Genomic DNA, 12,821 nt, shown 5'->3' with positions numbered 1-12,821 from the left:
TATTCAGAAAAAATGCTCACCATGCATCTCAGAAATGTTGCAGGTGCATTGCATAGACCAAAAGGCATACACCTATAAGCAAATGTGCTAAAGGGACAAGTGAAGGTGGTTTTCTCTTGGTCTTCTGGGGCTACCGGAATTTGATGAAAACGCGAGAAACCATCCAAGCAACAGTAATGAGATTTACCCGCCAATCTCTCTAACATTTTGTCAATAAATGGCAAGAGAAAATGGTCTTTTCTCGTTGAGGCATTCAGCTTTCTATAGTCAATACAAACCCTCCACCCGTTTTGCACATGGGTTGGCACCAAGTCTCCCTCGTATTTCTTGACAACTGTGACCCCGACTTTTTTCGGGACTACCTGAATGGGGCTCACCCATTTACTATCTGAGTTGGGGCAGATCATACCTACATCCAAAAGCTTCATGATTTCTTTCTTTACCACCTCCATCATGGGTGGATTTAATCTTCTTTGTGTCTCTCGCGTTGGTTTGAAGTCTTCCTCCATGAGAATCTTATGCATGCACAAGGAAGGACTCAACCCTTTTATGTCAGCAATTGTCCACCCAATAGCTTTCTTATACTTTTTCAGCAAAGTTACCAACTCATCTTCTTCTGCAATGGACAACTTGTTGGAGATAATGACAGGCAAAGTTTCTCTTCTCCAAAGTATGCATACTTCAAATGAGCTGGAAGAGTCCTCAATTCTAGCTTAGGTGCCTACACAATAGAAGGAAGAAGTTTTGTGTTAGAAATGGGCAATTTCACATTGTTATTATCATACCTCATTTTCTTCCTTTCTTCCATGAACTCCACTATTTCCATCAACTCTTCATCTAACTTGAAATTTCCTGCAATCTCCGTGACTGAATTGTCATCAAAATTCCTGCTCAAAACTAACTCCAACAAATCACGGTTAGTTAAATCAAAACACTTTTTAGTCAAAGGTTGGATCATATCAACAAAATTTATACAATGAACATCACCTTGGTACCTCATTTCTTCATAGATATTGAAGTTGATGACCTCCCCATCAAATTCCATAGACAATGTACCATTGTAGACATCAATTTTTGTTCTTGCTGTTTTTAAGAATGGTCTACCTAAAAGTATGAAACTCAAGGATGGGTGGTCATCATCTCCCATATCAAGCACATAAAAATCCACAGGAAAGACAAGTTTATTAACTTGCACTAAAACATCCTCTAATACACCTTTTGGGTGTACTATAGAATGATCTACAAGTTGGATGATCACCCCGGTTTTTGTTAAAATGCCTATGCCAATAGATTTATAAACAGAATATGGTAAAACATTGATTGAAGCTCCTAAATCTAGAATAGCACGGGGGACATAAAGGTTTCCCAATTTTCAAGGAACGGTGAAAACACCTGGATCCTTGCACTTTGGGGGCATCCTTTTCTGTAAAACTACAAAAACATTTTCACTTACTTTCACTGTCTCATTACCTCGCAACTTCTTTTTAGATGTGCAAAGTTCCTTAAGGAACTTAGCATATCTAGGTACCTGTTTGATCACGTCTAAGAGAGGGATGTTGACTTCAACTTTCCGAAACATTTCCATGATTTCACTATCTTCTCTCTCTTTTTTGTTGCTGCTCAATCTTGATGGAAAAGGTGGTGGTGTGATCTTTGTTTCTTTCTCTTCTAACTTCTTTTTCTCCACCATTTTTTTCTTTCCTTTCATATTTCTTTGGTGGTTCTTCTATCACTAACTCCTCTTCTTCTTCTTCGAGCATCTTCGGGCCATCATATTTCCTTCCACTCCTCAATCTAATTACACAAGAATTGTACTTTGGGTTCTTTTCAGTTTGAGGAGGTAGCTTTCCTTGATTCTCCATTTTGCTCACCGATTGAGCAAGTTGTGCCATTTAGTGCTCAAGATTCTTGATGCTTGCCTTGCTTTCTTGTTGAAAACTTTGAGTGCTAGTGGCAAGGCTTTTGACTATGTCTTCTAAGGACATGCTTGAGGACCCGACTTTTTGAGAAGGAGGTTGTGCTTGCCTCGGTTGGTAATTTTGTTGTGGGAATGGAGGCCTTTCTTGGTAATGGGGTGGTGTTATTTGTTGATAGCCCATGTTTTGGTTGTTGTTCCACCCTTGATTGCCTCAAAGCTGATCATAGGTTCTTTGATTGTGCCCATAATAGCCTCCTATATCATTTGCTTCTTCATATTCTTCTTCTTGCAATTGAGGACACATATCGGTCGGGTGTCCGACTTGAGTGCAAATACCACAAGGACGGGGTGTGGATTGCACACCTTTTTCCTTAGCAATCATCATTACCACCTTGGTGAACTCGAATAGTTGAGCTTCAATTTGAGGAGTGTGCACCTTTTTTACATCTCAGGGTGCATCCTTATACCAATCTTCATCTTGCCTAGTATGCTTTGAATCCTCCGCCATGTTTTTTATGAGATCCTGAATCTCCGTTGGGGTCTTATCGGTCAAAGATCCTCCACTTGAGGCATTAAGAAGTCTTCATTCCCAAGGAGTCATGCCTTCAATGAAGTATTGGAGGATTTGATACTCACTAATACCATGCTTTGGGCAACGGGCACAAAGCATTTTGAACCTCTTCCAATATGTATGAAAGGCTTCTCTCTTGTGTTGTTTGATCCCAATTATCTCTCTTATTAGGGTCGAGGCTTTCATTTCTGGGAAGTATTTATCTAAGAAGAGGCATGCAAGATCCACCCATGTGTTGACCGTTCCCGGTGGAAGGTCATAAAGCCAATCTTTTGTTGAGTCTTGCACTGCAAAGGGGAATGCCCTAAGATTGATTTGGTCCTCCGTGACATTGCGTGGTTTCATGCCAGCACACACAACATGGAACTCTGTGAGGAACTTGTGGGGATCTTCGTTTTCTAGGCCTCTAAAGATTGGGAGGAGGTGGATAAATCCAAATTTTAGTTCAAGGTTTGTGGCTACCGGATAAATGATGCAAAGAGGTTGTTGACTAACCTCTTGTCTTGCCCATTGGCAAAGGGTTTGCTCGGGTGGTGGATTTGGAGGTGGATTTCCTCCATGGTTATCTCCCATGGTATGATTGGTGGTTTGTTTGGGCTGTTATGAGTAGGTGAAGAGGGTGGGGTGGTATTTCTGGATGAGGATGGCTGACGTGATGATGAGGGGTTTTCTGTTTCAGTTTATGACACACTTGAGAGGGGTATATCCTCCCAAATGTTGATGACTGGAGGCTAGATGATGAAGAAGTTTGGGAAACCGGTTGCCTCTTACGAAGCTTGGCTTGCTTCCGTAGCTTCTTTGTAGTCTTCTCTATCTCTGAGTCAGTTGGAAGTGGTGTACTTGTACGAAAAGATCTAGGCATAAACAATTGGTAGGGTCGTGTCCCCGGCAACGACGCCAATTTGTTAGGCGTGTCAAAACCATCAAATAATAGGGGTACAACAGACTCCAAATACACTGCTTTAATGCACTAAAAAGTAGTAGAATGCAAGCAGGGTCGAACCACAGAGACACGGGATAAAAGTCTATACCTCTTTGCACAACACAAAAGGGGGATTTATTTGCAAAAGTAAAATAATAAAATAACAATATAATTTAAAAGTATGCACAAAATGAAATAAACTTGTAAACAATTTGATTGAATGGTTCTAGTTCTAGTTCTTAATGTTGTTGTTCAACTTGATTATGACTTGATGTAATTCATGATTGCTATTCTAAGTTGTTATTGAAAGATATTAACATGCTCTAATACCTCTCGCTTGCCAAATTATCTAACCAAAATACTCTCTTTGACTAGACCTAGCTTTACTAATTCAACCTAAACACGCTCTTAGATTGTATTGAAAAATTGCATTAAGTTTTGTACAAGCTTCCCAACAATGTTTATTTCTTCTCATACGCTCAGAAGTGTAGAAACATGGGATATATGTCTTACAATATGAAAACTTATTGTTTGTTACCAATCATTAACTTTATAGAACAATTAGGTGCCCTAAAAGTTAATTAACTGCACAAAAATTCAATTCATGAAAGTGGCCAATCAAACATAAATCAAATTCATGGATTCTAGTTTAAACAAAAACAAAATCACTAGAATAGAATCACAAATCAAACATCAAATCGTATCCTTCAAGTCAAGCAATCAACATGTTTTGAACAAGAACTAGAAACTAGGGTTTATTAGCCACACATGGCTAAGAACAAATAAAACAAGAATAAAGATGGAATTGGAATGTTTAATGCTTACGAAAAAGAAATCAAAAGTGTTTGCAATGATTAGGTCTTCTCAAAAACTCCAAGAAATCTCCCAAAATCGCCCAAAGTTGCTCCAGAAACCATCGCTGCCTCAAAATGGCGACATCTCCTATTTTAATTAATGTTCACGTGCATGCCATAAGGCCATGCGTTTTTAGCATGGCCATGCCTTTTGCCCATGTGTTTTTGGCATGGCCATTTGTCTTGACCATGTGTTTTTGGCATGACCCATACTTTTTGCTAAAAATCAAATAAGTCTTCATTGTTGGCTCCATCTTCAGTCTAGCTTCACCACGGGTCATGTTACTCAAATATGAGATGATAAAGGACAAAAACGACCCATGTTAATGTGACAAGAACCGCATTTCAAACGTAGTCCTTTGCTATGATGACAATGCAATAATGAATTGGGCTATGTCTTCATGTTTTCTACCATTGAATGATCGGTTCATCTTCTCTTCATGCTCCAAAGCTCCAAAATCCATGCTCCAAGCTCCAAGAGCCATGCACCATAATGCCTGCAAAATAAATCAAAAATGGTGAAGTACCAGACATTCTTAATGAATATATATATATATATATATATATATATATATATATATATATATATATATATATATATATATATATATATATATATATATATATATATATATATATAATGACTTACTTTAAATCTCCTAAAAAAGAATCCGACCCGCTATGAAGGCCTGACTATTTATATCAGCTGTTTGGTTGTATATTAAATTGTAGTAAATGGCCCGTTTTGCCCATTTCTAGTTTCAAGTATTCGTTTTTACTTGTTGGATCTACTGAAAGTAGAAAGGTAAGGCCCAAACAATGCCTAATAAATGAATAATGCACTGAAAGTATTTATTTATTTATTATTATTATTATTATTATTATTATTATTTGGAGAATGCCGATATAGAGAAAGCATATATGACTTCATAGCACTTAACATATTACCACACAAATCTTTAATTAGATGATAGCTAAGTATAACTACGATAAATGTGCAACTAAAACAATTCTGAAGAGGAAATTGAAGAATCAAAAGTAAAAAGAAGGTCTACATCAATTTTGAATTCAGAAATTGGTAAGTTTGAATCTTTAAAGTCAAAAATACCAAACCAACTTGTGTTTTGTGTTTATTTTGAAGTAAACAACATATGCAATGTTTTTGCTTTTAGTATCGCATAGTTGGCATCATAAAATCTTGATTTCTCAAAATGCACCCTCTTCATCATGGTTCTTTCAAAAAATCTAGCATTCTTCTCTTATTTTAACTTAAAATTTTAATTCATTTGCTTTTTTTTTTTTACAAGAAAAGACATAATTTAATAGGAAACACATGATTTATTTTATGTTTATAACAAGGATAATACGATTCAATCTTTTTTTTTTACCAAAAGTAAACATCGGACTCATACAATACCTATGGTACCTTTCACACCACATGAATTGGGCAAACCATCCTCCAAGAGAAACAAGTGGCTACCCAAAAGTAAACATGGACCTATTTAATTATTCTGGATTTACTTGTTTATGGATTTGGCCATATATGTAGTTACTAGAGTTTACAGTTATAAGTATCCATGGTTAGAGATTTCATTGTAATCACGTTTGAAAAAGTCGAGTAATAGATAAAATTATCCCGTTTTGTCTGTAGATCTATGTCATATCATACAAACCATATTATTCTGTGGGTTGTTTTATTGTTTTCTTTCCCTTTATTGCGTAACAAATCATGCATCTTGCAAATTGTCTGCAAAAATCATTTAATTCTAATGGCCCCAACTACAAACCTCTATTTTACCATTTAATAAAATAACATCATATATCACAAAATAATAGATATTTCTCAAATTGAAATGTAACTTTAACCTAAAGAAATTGTGTTTCAAAAGAGAAGATATCATGGCTCAAATTTCTGTATTCTCATAATCTAATTTCCGTGGAACTATGAGGATTAAGTCTTCAAATGCCACAAACAACATAATATTTTAGAAAAGCTTTTGTAAAAAAAAAATAGTATTTTGCATTTCACAAGAGTCATATTAAGAAATATGTGATTATTTCACTAAAGAAAAAGCAATCATAGTATCCCCTTGTTTAGCTTATTTTAGTGAATACCCCTTCTATTTGTAGATTAAAATATTAAGTTATGAGTTGTAATGATTTTAAAACGTGCAAGATTCTTTGTGGCTCAAAGAAAAAGAAAGAAAATCCACCTAAAGATCTCCTAAACACAACATTATATGAACGTGTATGGTTGATACCAAACATCCTTTTACACTCGCTGCAACCAAACGACAATATTTTATATCACTTTCCCTATTCATGACAGCCTCTACACTCTTTCGACCACTTCAACACAAACAAAACAATAAATAATCTATCATTAAAAACATTCCACAAAGTGGGAAAATCTATATTCATATTTCTAACCAATAAAGATCCCCCACACAAATGTTTTTTTTTTTTTTTGCATTTTATGCCATCAAAAAGATACAAACCCAAACAAGATGACAAAAAAAAAAAACAAAATCTTAAAACCATAATCCCTGCACATAAACCTGACCCACAACTATATAAAACACTAAAAGAATCATGTCAGATGTCACCCAAAATTTTTAAAGGATTAAAAACTGATTTATTTATTCTCTTTCAATCTGAATGGTGACATGGCTGATGTTATACTCTCTTTTGATATAATCCACGACCTTATCAAGAACCATATCAGCATCAGCTTCAGGCCTGATCCTGACGTGGCATGCCAACAACACTTTCCCAACAGTAATTGCCCAAATATGCAACTCATGAATCGCAACCACTTCTTCTATTTCACAAAGCCCTCTTTCAAGACTTGTTGCATCGATTTCTCTTGGTGTGCTCTCCATTAATACCTCCAATATGTCACGAAGCATGTTGATGGTTGTATACAGAACAATAACCGAAAACAGCAAAGTACATATCGGATCTATTACTTTTAAGCTTGGTTTGTACCATATTACCCCTGCCCCTATCATTACCCCGATACTCTGTATTAAATCCCCTAAAACATGAAGATACGCACCTTGCACATTTATATTCCCCCTTTTCTTCGTTTCTTTTGATGAGTAGGTTTTCAATAGAGGCTCACCGTGTCCTTCATCATGATCATGTTCATGACCATGATCATGATGGTGGTGTTGGTGGGTTGTGACACTAACTCCATGGATATGAACATCATCTTCACCATGGTCATGATCATGGTCATGTCCATGTCCATGTCCATGGCTATGGCTATGGCCATGGCCATGGTCATGGCCTAGTATGAACATCATGAGAATGTTGACAATCAAGCCAAATGACGCGATGCCAAACATTAGACTGCCTTCAACATCAACTGTGCCATGAAGGAGACGCTCAATGGCTTCATAAACTAGGATTCCAGTTAACAACCAAATGATTTGGATCGAAACTAAAGTCCCAAGAATTTCAATCCTGAAAAACCCATAAGATTGCCTGGGTGTGGCTTCCCATCCAGAAGCCCAAACAGAGAACAGAGAGATTGCAAAAGCTGCAACATCTGATAAGAGATGAGCAGCATCTGTAAGGATTGCCAGACTGTTTGCTTTGATTCCACCTACAACTTCTACGCTCATAAATATGATACACAGGATCACTCCAAACCAGAGTTTCCACATTGATGCTGATCTTTCTTTTGCCTCCCTGGAAGTGGTTTTTGAGTCTGAGAATCCACATGGTGCTCCACCACAAACCTTGTTTACAGTTTGCCTGTTGTTCTCTTCAGATGGAAGGGCAGCAGATATGTCGACAGTGTGTCCATGTTCATGGTTTTCAGCATCCATCTGTAACATCAAATCATTAATGCATACACAAAACTGTGTGTCATTATGTAAGATAAATGATAGAAACATCACATTAAGTCATTGCCAAACCAGCAATTAAATTAAGGTTTAGATTAGATCATACAGATTTATCAATAACTGATTCAACATAAATAATATCAACTTGAAAAAAGTAACGACAAAACACAGCAAAGGAAATTTGTAGCACATTAACATCAGGATTTTGAATTCATAATAAGAAAGAACCTTCAGATTGGGACATTGGGTTAGACTTTCAAAACTGAATGTAGAAAAACAGTAGAAGAAACCAACTTACGAACCTGATGTAAGGAAGATCAGAATAAACAAGTGCAAAAACTGTTTACAAATCACTTTGAGAAGAAAAAATATAAACAAACGACCATCAATCAATCACTTTGAAGGATTATACATACACGTACAGAAGAAAGGGGTCTATGAACAAGGATTTGACAGAACGCATACAGCAGTTGAGGATTATTCTATGTGGAATGAATCTTTTAAACAGCACAAACTAATAATGGGAATAAGGGATTATAATTCTCCAAAAAGTCAGGGACGAAGATTCCAAAAGGTGTGGCTTCCGATAATACTATTCGAGTACAAAGATAGGATAATCCAATCACAAACGGAGCTATGCAAATAATCAAACGTCGATACAGATGAACTTAAATCCATGGAATACTGAAAAAGATAGAGAATCGTAGGGTTTACCTTCGACCAATCGATTAGATTTAGAAAACCCAAAACCCCTAGGTTTTAATTTCAGAGCTCGTGATGATCAAAAGGGAAGGGATTCTGTATGTGTAATGCGAAGCAGCAGGGGTTATCATGGATTTATATAGAGAATCGAATGGCGTCTCCATTTGTTTTGTGTTTCTGGGTATGTAATCATTCCCGATTTGGGTAACGATTGATAAGTTCGGTTTTTAATATTATTTCTATAAAACACTGTATATTTAAGTTTTTTTGTTTTTAGATCTAAACTTATTTTGTTAATAAATCACCAAATTTTTATCTATTATTATCTTATATTATATTTAGAGTTCTTTGTTTTTAGATCTAAACTTTTTTCTTTTTCAAAAAACATAAAATTTTTGTTTATTATTGTGTTAGTTCACTTCTCAGTACGTTAACAACGGGTAAATTGAGTTTTTGTATTATTATTTGTTTATAAAAGATTGTATTTTGCATTTTTCCACTTTAGACCTAAAATCTTTATTTCAAAATAAACCTAAGTTTAACGTATTTTTTTACTATTTCATTAATAACATGTAACCATATATCCCTCTAAATCATATTTTCCCTAAACATCAATCCTCTAAAAGATTAATTGATTCTAAATCTTAGATTACGTTTCTACTTCTTTTTATTATACACTAATATTAGGTCTCTTGAAATGGTTTTTTTTTCAAGCTAAGAACATAAGAGTTGGTGTTTGTTTTTTTTAACTATTATTGAGCACTTATATCTCCGGATGAAAATACATTTATTGCATACAATATATATATATATATATATATATATATATATATATATATATATATATATATATATATATATATACTAGTTTATAACCCGTGGGAACCACGGTTACAATAAAAATTAAATTTTCATAATAAAAATTCATAAATTATTTATCAATTACTTTAAATAAATCATTAATTATGAGATATATCAAAATTTTAAAGTTATTATAGCTTCAAATTTAAAATATAATTAGAAAAAGTAAATTTGAATTTTAAAGGGTTGTCTATTATATCTCTTGGTTATGTGGCATGATATTAATAAAGAATTGTATTAGAGTGACACATGTCAAATGAAGATTAAAACTATTCATTTATTAGAATAGGGATATATATATATATATATATATATATATATATATATATATATATATATATATATATATAGGTTCAGGTTCATTTTAGACCATTCTAATTTTGTGAGACCGTGAGACCAAATCTAAAAATAATTTTAAAATGCATAATAAATGGAAAAATCCAAAAATTCTTTTTTTAAATATTATTTTAGGAACTTGAATTAACTAAAAAAATTAAAATAAATAAAAAATATCCCGTTTTTTTTTTAAATACGTGAAATATTCTAATAAAATATTACACTGTATATATTCTAAAAAATAATTTTAAAATGCAAAATAAATGGAAAAATCTAAAAATTCTTTTTTTAAATATTATTTTCGAAACTTGAATTAACTAAAAAAAAAATAAAAAAATCCCATTTTTTTTAAAAATACGTGAAATATTCTAATAGAATATTACACTGTACATATTCTAAAAAATAATTTTAAAATGCAAAATAAATGGAAAAATCCAAAAAAAAAATTTAATATTATTTTCGGAACTTGAATTAACTAAAAAAAATAAAAAAAATGTGTCTCACGGTCTCACAAAATTAGGCCGTCTCACATGAACCTATATATATATATATATATATATATATATATATATATATATATATATATATATATATATATATATTGCAGTTGTTTTGATTATATTTCAATGTTGTAAGACAAGAAATTATTAACTTTTAGTCTTTAAAAACCTTTTTAAGTTTATAAAATCATTTTATTTTAGCAACCAATATTCGTTAAAAAACAAATAGTCTAGACTGCAAAACATTTGGTACACATTCTTCTTCTACATATGCTTGCAAATGTTGTTTATACACTACATACATTTTACCTCTTAAAAAAATAACACAAACTTAATAAAGAATGTTGAAATGTAATTTTGCTATTACGAGGATAAGCTCATTTTTTTAGGCTAAAGGTGTATGTGATGGGTTTTGGTCCTAAGAACTGTTGGATTAGTGTCTAAGTCCATAACTATTTTGGTATGTACTTGACCCGATGGTGCATGGTCCTTTTGGGTTGCCTTCACCAAAGCAACTTGATTGGAGAAATATAAAGATAGAGAGGATAATATGATTTATTAATATGTTATAAGAATAATATATTAAAGGAGAAATCATATTTGTTTAATTAATATTGGTCGATAATTAGTTTTGTGATCAAATGTAATTAATTAAACTAGAGGGGCTGATTTGTAATTATGTGATAGTTACAAAATAAGGTAAGGATTATCTTATAAGTATGGTGAACGAATTTAAGGTTGGAAAGCCTTAGAATTCGAGTATGATAAGGATTCAAGGATTATCTTATTGGTTGCTTAATGGATAATCAGCTAGATAAGGATAATGACTGAAACCCTATCTCTACACCTATATAAACAACCCCAAGGTCATGAATTCGTGGATCCCTTCCCAAGAAGTCCCAAATACGAATTCTAACCTCTCTCCTCTCTCATTATACCTTCTCCACTTGCTTATGGTGTTTGTAAGCCATTAGAGGAGTGACACTTGTGACTCTCTGCTTTCCAAGGTCAATTCAAAGAGGAATTGGATTGTTATTGCTATATAACAATCAAGGTATGTTCTTAAACCTATTTACATGTGAATTCTGATTTCCATATGCTAGAATTAGGGTTCAAAGTCTTGGATTCAAAGTATGTACAATAGAGAAACCTAGATCCAAGCTTTAGGGTTTGTATGAGCACATAGGATGTCTTATGACCAAAACCCATCAGTGGTATCAGAGCCATGATTGGTTTCTATTGTATTGATGCTTGATGTAACTAAAAATCGTGTTTTGGCCTCACTGTTCGACCTGACTCGGCGAGTCACTCTTGGACTCGGCGAGTCAGCCCTACTCGGCGAGTTCCAGAGGGTGACTCGGCGAGTCGGTGCGTCAGACAGTGCTTATCTCGGGATTTCTTGCTGTTTTTGCATTGGGATAATTACCTTATCATGTTAGATCATTATTAATCCGATTATATGATATATTTGACTATAATTTTGATCTAATTGAAGATATTTATCAATTAATAAGATAATTGTTTCCTTATAAGATAATTGATTAATTATTTTGAGTAAATTGATAAATTGTTTTGCAAGAAATCATTAAACAAATCAAATATGGATAATTATGTGATTAAATGTTAATTTGAATTATTTGTTATTTGATCCTTGTTGTTGTAAAAAGTTTCATATTTGGCCCTTTAGGTTTTATAGTTTAAATTTGAACCCCAAAAGTTTTGTTGTTTTGAAATTTAAATAGTTGAAACCCTAATGTTTTGAAAAAAGGTTTCAAAACTTGCCCTCAATTTTTGGAATTTAAATTTTAATTAAATAGTTTAATTTTGATGCATATTTAAATTCTAAACCCTAATGTGTTGAAATGTTTCAAAACTTGCCCTCAAGTTTTGGAATTTAAAAGTTGATTAAAAGTTTAATTAGGAATGTTAAATTCTAAAAACTCTAGTATAGTTTTGAAAAAGTTCAAATCACACCCTTATGGTTTTATTAACTAATTAAGGTGTTTAATTAAAGAGGTTTAATAAATCCATAAAAGTTTAGGTTTAAAATTTAAGTAAATTAAAAGTATAATTGTTAAATTGAACCACCTAATATTTTAAAAGTGTAAAATACACCCTATACTATATATAACATTAAAAGTCTAACATTATATATATATGTATAACTAAAAGTCAGTCTTACCGTTAGTAGGCCTCATTCACGAAGCTGGTCTATAAGGGGTGTTTAAGGAAATTGCCTATAAAATGGCGATTGAATGGGTATCCACTCTTACCCACCGCACTCTTGACTAATGGAGGGTCGT

The 12,821-nt window shown here is 33.3% G+C and overlaps 1 protein-coding gene and 1 pseudogene across 2 annotated transcripts in view; both read right to left on the bottom strand.

Moving 5' to 3' along the window:
* Positions 1–6,643: 6,643 nt before the first annotated feature.
* On the bottom strand, positions 6,644–9,029 carry LOC145091631 (metal tolerance protein A1 pseudogene; annotated as a pseudogene). The gene is made up of 2 exons (XR_013702236.1): positions 8,834–9,029; positions 6,644–8,101 (listed from the first exon to the last, which is right to left on the bottom strand). The product of XR_013702236.1 is annotated as a metal tolerance protein A1 pseudogene (transcript).
* The window catches only part of LOC145091632 (metal tolerance protein A1-like), a 130,517-nt gene continuing 124,339 nt past the window's right edge, over positions 6,644–12,821 (bottom strand). The window contains exon 3 of the transcript XR_013702237.1: positions 6,644–6,823. The gene's annotated coding sequence lies outside the window, so the exon portion shown is untranslated. The remainder of the gene's footprint in view (positions 6,824–12,821) is intronic.

The sequence above is a fragment of the Lactuca serriola genome, chromosome 3, assembly GCF_051521515.1.
Source record: "Lactuca serriola cultivar US96UC23 chromosome 3, Lser_US96UC23_V15, whole genome shotgun sequence".
Taxonomy (NCBI): domain Eukaryota; kingdom Viridiplantae; phylum Streptophyta; class Magnoliopsida; order Asterales; family Asteraceae; genus Lactuca; species Lactuca serriola.
Note: the sequence above shows the minus strand (reverse complement) of the source record. Positions and strands in the feature narration are given on the sequence as shown.